This window comes from Heliangelus exortis, chromosome 14, assembly GCF_036169615.1.
Source record: "Heliangelus exortis chromosome 14, bHelExo1.hap1, whole genome shotgun sequence".
Classification (NCBI taxonomy): Eukaryota; Metazoa; Chordata; class Aves; order Apodiformes; family Trochilidae; genus Heliangelus; species Heliangelus exortis.
The window spans coordinates 4,985,855-4,994,244 of NC_092435.1; positions in this window are offsets into that span (position 1 = coordinate 4,985,855).

Genomic DNA, 8,390 nt, shown 5'->3' on the forward strand with positions numbered 1-8,390 from the left:
AACATCTGAGCTCTTCAGGTCCAGGAATGGGCATGGTAGAGCTCAGAGGAGCAGATCTACCAGATTTATTGAAGGTTCATCAAGGTGATTCTCAGATACCTCAATTTTCTCAATATTTGCAAAAAATGTTTTGTGGGAACAAACCCCCTCGGTTGTATTGCCAGCTGTAGAAGCAAAGCTTCTAAATAACACTCAAAATCCAAACGCAAAACCAGATTAAAATCTCTCTATCTGAGCTTCCTGCCAGCTATGTTGAATCATGGTGAAAGTAGGAGAATTGAGATCACTTTTATGTCACTAAATCCACCATAGCAAAGCGATACAGCTTTGAGTGGGAGGCACAGAATCTTTCTTTCAGGTCTGGAAACTCTGCCTCAGGTTTGTAGTGCCTAAGAGCCTGAAAACTTGTTGATGACTTTTGAGGTTTGGTTTTTTGGTTTTTTTTACTGTCTTTTCTCCAGGTTTGTTGGTAACATTAGTGACATCCTTTCTCTTTGCTTGCAAACCTTGTGCTGTTGATCTCTGAAGTTTCCTGTCTAAAGCTCTACTCTGATTATTGCTAAGTAGCCTTCTGAAGGTAAGAACTCAGCAGGGAAAGTCAATCCCTGCTGTCACTGCAGAGCTGTAAACCAGCCAGGGTATTCTAGTAATATTCAGCTCCTTGTTTTATTTTTGCCAAAGTACTGCAATTGTTTTGATGACTCTTGCACAAAGCATCTACAAAGAGATGCTTTCCAGTAAACCAGTACTTCCAGTAATCATACTCTGAGATTATTACATTGGAGTTTTCTACTATTTAGTTTGGCTTGAACTGCTAAAACGGACTTGGCTAAGAGCATGAGGATATTAAAAGCTCAGTGAGAAAAGGGGTTTTGTTAAGCTCATGTACTGTCAATTTTTGGAACCTGGACAGAATTTACTATACTAAATCAAAAGTCTGTGTGATTCTGTCTGTCTCTTATTTGTCTCTTTTCCCCAAGTTCATCCAGCATGAAGAGTTCTTTCTGTGGCAACAGATTTCTGTGGCAACTCCTCAGATTGTGGCTTTCTGCAATTTCTGAGCATTTTTACAATGCTGCTGCCCTGTCAGTCACTCCTTACTACAAAATTGATTTCTTCTGCCTAAGAGGAATACTTTTGACAATTTTGTTGGATTGCATTTTTGTCACTTGTGTTGCTGTGCCATTTGGAAAGCTGCTGCAATTTTTTATATATACATTAATTGTGTCCCCATACATCTTTCTGACCATTCCTCCTTTGATATAATCCACAGAGGGCCTTCTTTGACATGATCAGAGTGTTTAAAATGCTGAATAAAGCTGCTGACCTGACATGCCTGCAAAATAGCAGCATTTGCTGTCCTGCACCCAGGCCAAGTGCTCTTTAAGAAAGTTTTGGGATTTTTTTAGCTAGCTGCATATCCATATCCGTGATTAACTGTTCTGTTTCCTCAAACTGATTAGTAGGATGTTGCCACATATCTTAGCCCCATGAAACTGGATTGATTTGCCACAAACACTTCTTGATGGCTGGTAAACAATGTGAAGAGGGGATTTAAAAAAAAACTTGTTTACTTCATTCCAGAATTACTCTAGGGACACAGGTTGAGCAAATGGACCAATGATTTCTTGGTTGCTTCCTTTCTGAAATCAAACAAGATGTTTCTCTTTAGGTTTTTTAAAGCTTCTGTTTGCTACAGGGCTCAAGGAAAACTGCTCAGGTTTCACATTGCATCAGTGTTTAGATCATTACATGCTGTGGGAGTAATAAGACCTTGCCTACCTCAAGACATGGAGTTTATCTGAATGTTCTCCAGCCTGTTCATCTGGATCTATGTGTATTTGCTTGTTAAGGTTAATTTACTCTGGTTATAGATAATTCTCTTTGTAAAGACTAAAATGAAAGAAAAATGGACTGCACCAAGCTGTGCTGCATCTCTTCCTCATATTTCCCGTCAGGTCATGAACCTGCACTTCAATTTCCTTTAGCTCATAGAGTCTCCAGTGGCTCTTTTCTTGTCTGTTTTGTCCCCTCTTAATCAGGACTTGGTTTTTCTCCTGCTTTCATGCCCTCAGTCTTGCTGAAAGCTGTGGTTCAGAGCCCTGTTTCCAATGGAGTGGGGGCTGGAGGTCAGAGGAAGGGCATGGTCAGAGCAAATGAGGCACCAGCACTGGCTGAGATAGTGACCACAAATTACAGCATATACAAAACAGGGTTTATTATCAGCTGCCTGCCAAGCTAAGCTCTTCCTTCTGGTCTTTGTCCTCATTACTCTACCAAATATGGTACCAATGACTGGTGCAAAGGCAGGGAGGCAGCGTCCTGCTGCTGTGCAGGGCAGCCCACTCTGACCTGATGTTTTCTTCTGCTCTGAGTGCTCTCAGAGGCATTTCAATGTTGTTTCTAAATAGCTTGATGGCTTGTTTTCTTTACATACTGTGTGTTTTTGCACACTCTCCAATGGTAATTTAAAAATAATACGAACAGATTTTAACATGTTTGTACCTAATGCAAAGGTTTTGCTCTGTTATTGTGATCTTGAGGTAGAACAACAACTGCCAAAATGGGAAGTGTATTTTAAAAAAGAGCAGCCAGAGGGTTCAGGGCTCTGTTGTGCTCCTGTATGGTCACTGTAAACAGTGAGATTTTCAACTTGCTAGAGCCCAGCCTCATGATACTGGCCTTTAAATAGTTTTATTTACACCTGCAACCTTTTGTTTTATCTCTAAGTGGGGAAGCTGTATAGCAACTCCTTCTCAAAGCACATGGGGTTTGTAGTGTTCATTTTATTTGTGTGAAGACTTCCAGAGCTGCAAGGTGACCATAGCAGGGTGGTCCATGCAGATTTGTGGATGTCAGTAACACTGGGATTAGAGTGGATGTCTCTCCCAGGGTGACAGAGGTGTAGTTTATACAGCCCACAGTTGATTTGACTGTTGTACAGCTTTGCTTCCTCTTGAAGAACTGTAACACCCTCCCTGGGACTGGGAAACATAATTTTTTAATTTTTTTTTTTTTTAAAGCAGCTAGAAAGAGGAAGTAGCCAAGAGCTTTGCCACCAGTGCAGAGCAGACCTTTGCCAAGCTGTGCAAGGTAGGCAGCCCAGAAAGGGGTGTGATGCTGGCTGGTTCAGTAGTCACAGTGCCCTTGGTGCCTTCAGCTGAGAAGCAGCTGAGGACCCAGCACTCATCCTGCCCCACTCAGCCTGTGGATCAGGACATCCAGGGCAGGGAGCTGGAGACATCTGGGCTCTGCTTTCTGAAGCTCTGCTCTTTCCTGGGCATGGCTGCTCCTTTTCCTTCTGTCTGTACTGACCCAGCTCTTGGATGGTGGTTTGCACAGGGGAAATTTTCCTCCTTTATTTGGATTTAAGTGTCTTTCTGAATGATCTGGAATACGACCACGATGTTTCGTATCTAAACAACAGCCATGACAGAGCGAAGACTTCTGAATGATTTTGTAAATGTGCTTCTGCTTATATTGCCCTTCTACTACATTTATCCCCTGACTTGTCAGCTGTGTTTCCACTTTTATTCCTCGCTTGGTCAGCCAAGTGAAATAAACATGCAAAAGGAGCATTTTCTCAGCATACATAGCTCATGATACCAAGGACAGACTGGTTGGCAGATCCTCATACAGAGTCCCCTGATGCGATTATAAATGAGTTGTGGGCGGCCCCTACAGGAATTGCTACACAATTAATGCTTTTATTATATTGCTTAACTGTTATGAGATGCCTCTGATCGAGTGATAGTGAGACAAGTAAGAATGAAACTTACTGTTGTGGGTAAGCTACAATGATACATTTTATTTTGTAGTCCTGCTCTGAATCTTGAGTAGTGGGGCTAAAACCTTTCACCTTGCTGGAGGTAGGGAGGGAAGTGCTTCTACTTTTAAGACTAAATAAGAAATAGAAATAAAATTGAAAGCTTTAGCATATTTGAGCTCCAGAAGCACAGAATCCCATCTGACTGATCAGAATTGATACAACATAGATACAGATGATCACATCATCCCAATATTTCTTTTCCTGGTTTCTTTGCCTTTTTGGTACAATGAGGTCGGGTCCTGGTTCTTAAAAGAAAGTAAAGACTTGGCTTTCTCAGGAAGCTGTAGCCATTTGTCTACAGAACATGGAGCCTGGGGAACATCTCATACACTGCAAGATTTATGACCAGCCCAAGTGTTGCTTGCACCTTATTTCCAGGTACTCTACAGCAATGCTGTTGCCAGCTGCAACTTGGACTTGTTTGTCTGTAGGTATTAATGCTGGATGGAGGATAACTCACTCCCCAGGAGAACTTGGGCTCTTCTTACATTTTATTTTTGGAACTTGAAGGGTGGAGAGGGGGGAAGGTGTCAAATTTTCTGTGTCACAGAAAGGACTGTGAGCACTGAAAGGAATGAAGCTGTGGTTCCTGCAGGTTTGTGCTGTGGAGTCTCTGACTTGCTAGGATGTGCTGTAGCCACTTGCCCGGTATGGATTCCTCTTCCCTCTCCCATCTTCACAGGCTGGTGGGAGCAGATCCAGTGAGGAGCCCTTTCAGCCCTTTAACAAAGTCAGCTGAAAGCGGCCAGAAGGTCCAAAAGTTACTCTGGAGAGTAACTCAGCCCAGCTTCTCTCCCCTGTGCCTCAAAAAAGTCAAGTTTACACATGAAGTGGCAATGTGAAATCTGGGTGCAAACTGGTGGAGTATTGCAAGGTGATTAATGTCCAGGGAAGCCATGGTGACAACGATGATGATGGTGATGATGATGATGAGGGCAGGGCAGGACTGGGACTGCCACCCTTGCCATGCTGTGTGAGCAGCAGCCATGGCCAGGCCTGTGGGGACAGACACGGGCCATGGGGAGCTGTCCCTGCCACACAGGTGTTTGGGCTGCTTCCACGGCTGCTGGTGTTGTTGTGAGGTTGGGTTTTTGTTCGGGGGCTGGTTTTGGTTTTGTTGTTGTTGTTTTGGGGTGCTTTGTTTGTTTTTCAGTTTGTGGCTTTAAACTGACCTTTAACAACACGTTTGCCTGCAAAACTCTGCTCCTGCTAACCCAACGCCATCCCCGCAGGCTCGGGCTGGGCAGGGCCGCTCCCGGGAACCGACACTGGGGGGCAGGAGTCTCCCGCGAACCGGACCGGCCCCGATGTTCCCCCCGGTACCGCCCAAACTCAGCTTGTCCCCCGCTTTCTTCCCCCCCTCCCCCGGCAGTTCCCGCCCAACGCCCCCTGGCGGTGCCGGTGCCGGTGCCGGTGCCGGTGCCGGTGCCGGTGCCGGTGCCGGTGCCGGTGCCGGTGCCGGTGCGAGTCAAGTCGCAGTTGTCTGGCATGTCTAACATTTCCATGGTCTCATCAGAGTCATGACCGGGACCTTCTGCCCGGGAACGTCCCTGATCCGCAGCCTCCTGCCAACCTCGTGTTCCTGTGCCAGAGCTCTCCTGCTGTTCCTGCTTCCCCACTTGCCCACAGCCCTGGTCCCGGCCACTTAGCACCCAGAGAGACCAGAAAGGGCTTTGGGCAAGGTGTGAAATTCAGCCCAAGGGTGAGAGGGAAGCGGAGGAAGGGATGGATGAGGCCCTGATGATGTGCACCTGCCTGGAGCCACCCACGGATCCATCTCCTGACATTTTTCCCAGCAAGTGCACTGGGTGAGAGCTGCCTGTGTCTGCATTACCCAAGAGTTAACTGGTGATGGGAGTGAGTCTCACTTTCTCCCTTTTTGCAGAAAGGATTCTTCCACCCACCTTCAGCTCTTACTCCTGGGCAACAGCCAGTATCTAATACTTCAACAAAATTAGCTTTTCTTGGTTTAACCGAATCTGTGTTTTCTAAATAGCAGCTGGTGGCCCCTGGCAGCCACTCTTAGGTTGACAACATGCTGCATCCTGCTCTAGGGCTCCCAGAACCAGAACCAGAAGATGGGCACTGTGGCAGCACACAGCACTATTGAAACCTTCCTCTGCCTCTACACATCTCTCCATGGTCAGCAGGTTTCTTCTGCACCACAGGTGTCCAGCACTGGTACCCAAAGGAGCATCCATCAACACGACACAAATGTGATGTCTGCTCCTGCCAAATCAACATTGGTGAAATGGGACTGATAAATGGGAGAGGACTCAGGGCTGCTCTGCCAGGGCAGCCTAAATTAGTAAAGTACTTGGGAAGTTCCTCAGGGGCAGAGTGGAGTGCCCAGGCCCTATTTGAAAGCCTGAGATGACAGGGAAGGGTGATACTTCATTAATAAGCCACTAATGACTGTCTCTTTGGTGTTTCCTGAAAGCTTTGCACCTTGGCGGGCTCTGATGTCAGCAGCCAGAAATCCTGATGAACCGGCCCGACTTGCAAATGAATGAAAGTCGGGTAATCTTCTGTCTTATCTTTCCTCCGCCCCCAAACCCCCATCCACTTCAGGCATCAGAGGGAAACTAATTGACTACTGAGTTTCCTTTTCGTGCTTGGACACCTCGGATGACTTGGTTATTTTCTCTCCTTTTTGTTTCCCAAACAAATCGGCTTCAAAGGCAGAGCCGGTGCAGGTGTCTCTGTTATGTGATAAATATCTACGGAATAACTGGGGGAGAGGCCTTGCTTCACCAGGTGCTCACTGCCTCTTTGATCAATCTGGTTGCAGTTTTGCTGCCTCTCCCAGCTACCCAGGGTGAGACTTAACGCTGGGGAAGGACATCTGCTGCTGCTCACCATCCCCCATTTCCCTTATCTTCCAAAGCAAAAGGGGAGTGAGGTCTTTTTTGGGGAAAGGACCTGTATGAGGTGGCTTTCCAGGGAATGTGGCCTTTGCAGGGATAAGGCATCATCAGAGAGGCTTTTCTTAGGAGAAAGGCTATGGGAATGGTCCCTAAATGGGACAGTTAGGGGCTGGCCTGAGAGGGAGGCTCCCATCTCCACCTTACCTGACCCAGAGTAAGGTCTGACCCTCATCCTAATTGTCCCTGCAAGAGTGCTGATCCGGGCATGCTGCCAGACTGTGTTTTCCTTTGCCAGGTTGGAGATGGAATAGAAACTAGAGAAGGGTGTTCTCAGGGAAGGAAGAGATGCTGAGCTTTTGCCCTGTCATCAGCTGGGGCAAGCCACTCTCCCACCCCTACCATCTTGCCAGAGTGAGAAAATAGGAGCAGGCTGCAGGAGGTCCTTGCAAGGGCCTCCCGTTCCTTAATGCCTGGGGAGTTGCAGGGAGCTTTGCTGGTAAGGAAGCCACAGCCCTCCCTGTTGGCATGAGCCAAGGGCCAGCTGGGTACCACCCCTGTCCCCATCAGGGAGAGCTGTGCCAAGGTCTGTACCAGCCACCCATTGAGGCAGCCCAAGGCAAAGGGGTCACCTATGGTGGAACTCAGGTAACCACACAGGACCTCTCTGTGCTCTTGTCTGCCCTTCTGGTCCCTTTCTGGGAAAAAAAAACTGGGCTGGGCTGGGGGCATAGCTGGGACAGGAATCTGTGTGGTGGGATGCATCAGGGTGTTTATTGCAGTTACAGAAAGCAGGGACTGCATACACATCTATGTTTCTTTTTGATAGAGCACAAGCAACAGTATCCAGCTGGCATGAATTGCTCCAAAATTCACAGAAATACAGAATGTTATGGATTGGAAGGGACCTCTGGTGATGGTTCAATCCTACCCCCTGGCCAGAGCAGGCTCAGCTAGAGCAGGCTGCCCAGGATGGACTTGTATAAACTGCACTTGTATAAACTCTCTCAGGACGCTGTCTTGTTCCTTTTATTTGTGAGCTGATGTTTAACCAAGTGAAGCATTATTTTGTTATAATCTTTCTGTATTGGCACTGTTGCCCTTGAGCCTTCCCCTTTCTCCTTTCCTTTTCAGTCTGTCAGCATCTTCCTTGACTTGCCCTACCATGAACACCAGCTTTTCCAGGTGATTCTGTGCTTCACATCCATCCTGTTTGGCTTACACAAACTTCCAGATCATGTCTGGTCTTCTGTCCATTTTGTGATACGGGCAGAAAGCAGAAAGTTTTGCTGTAGAAGGATCCTATGCAAATTTATGCTTTTCCCATGCTGGCCATAAGGTGCTATTGAAATTATAGAATGGTACTGTCTTGTTTTCCTTTGAGTGCAAAAAGGAGAGTACAGGTGCAGGAGAGGAGGAACAGAAATAGAAGAGATGCCCCATTGTGCTGCACAGGAACAGATTGGTACAGGGCAAAACTACAGCATGGTAAGTTTTCTTTCTTTAAATTGAAAAAAAGAACAGTTCTGGAAGAACAGGGACCTCTGCTGCGTTCGCTTCCTCCCTGGGGTTACAAAATCTGCTACCAAGCCCCCAGATGACAGTCTCAGCTGCAACAGCTCTGATGGGATGCTCTCAGGGTAGGGCAACTTTTAGGGAGTTTGCCATGACCTTATGAAGGAAGGAGAAATCCATCT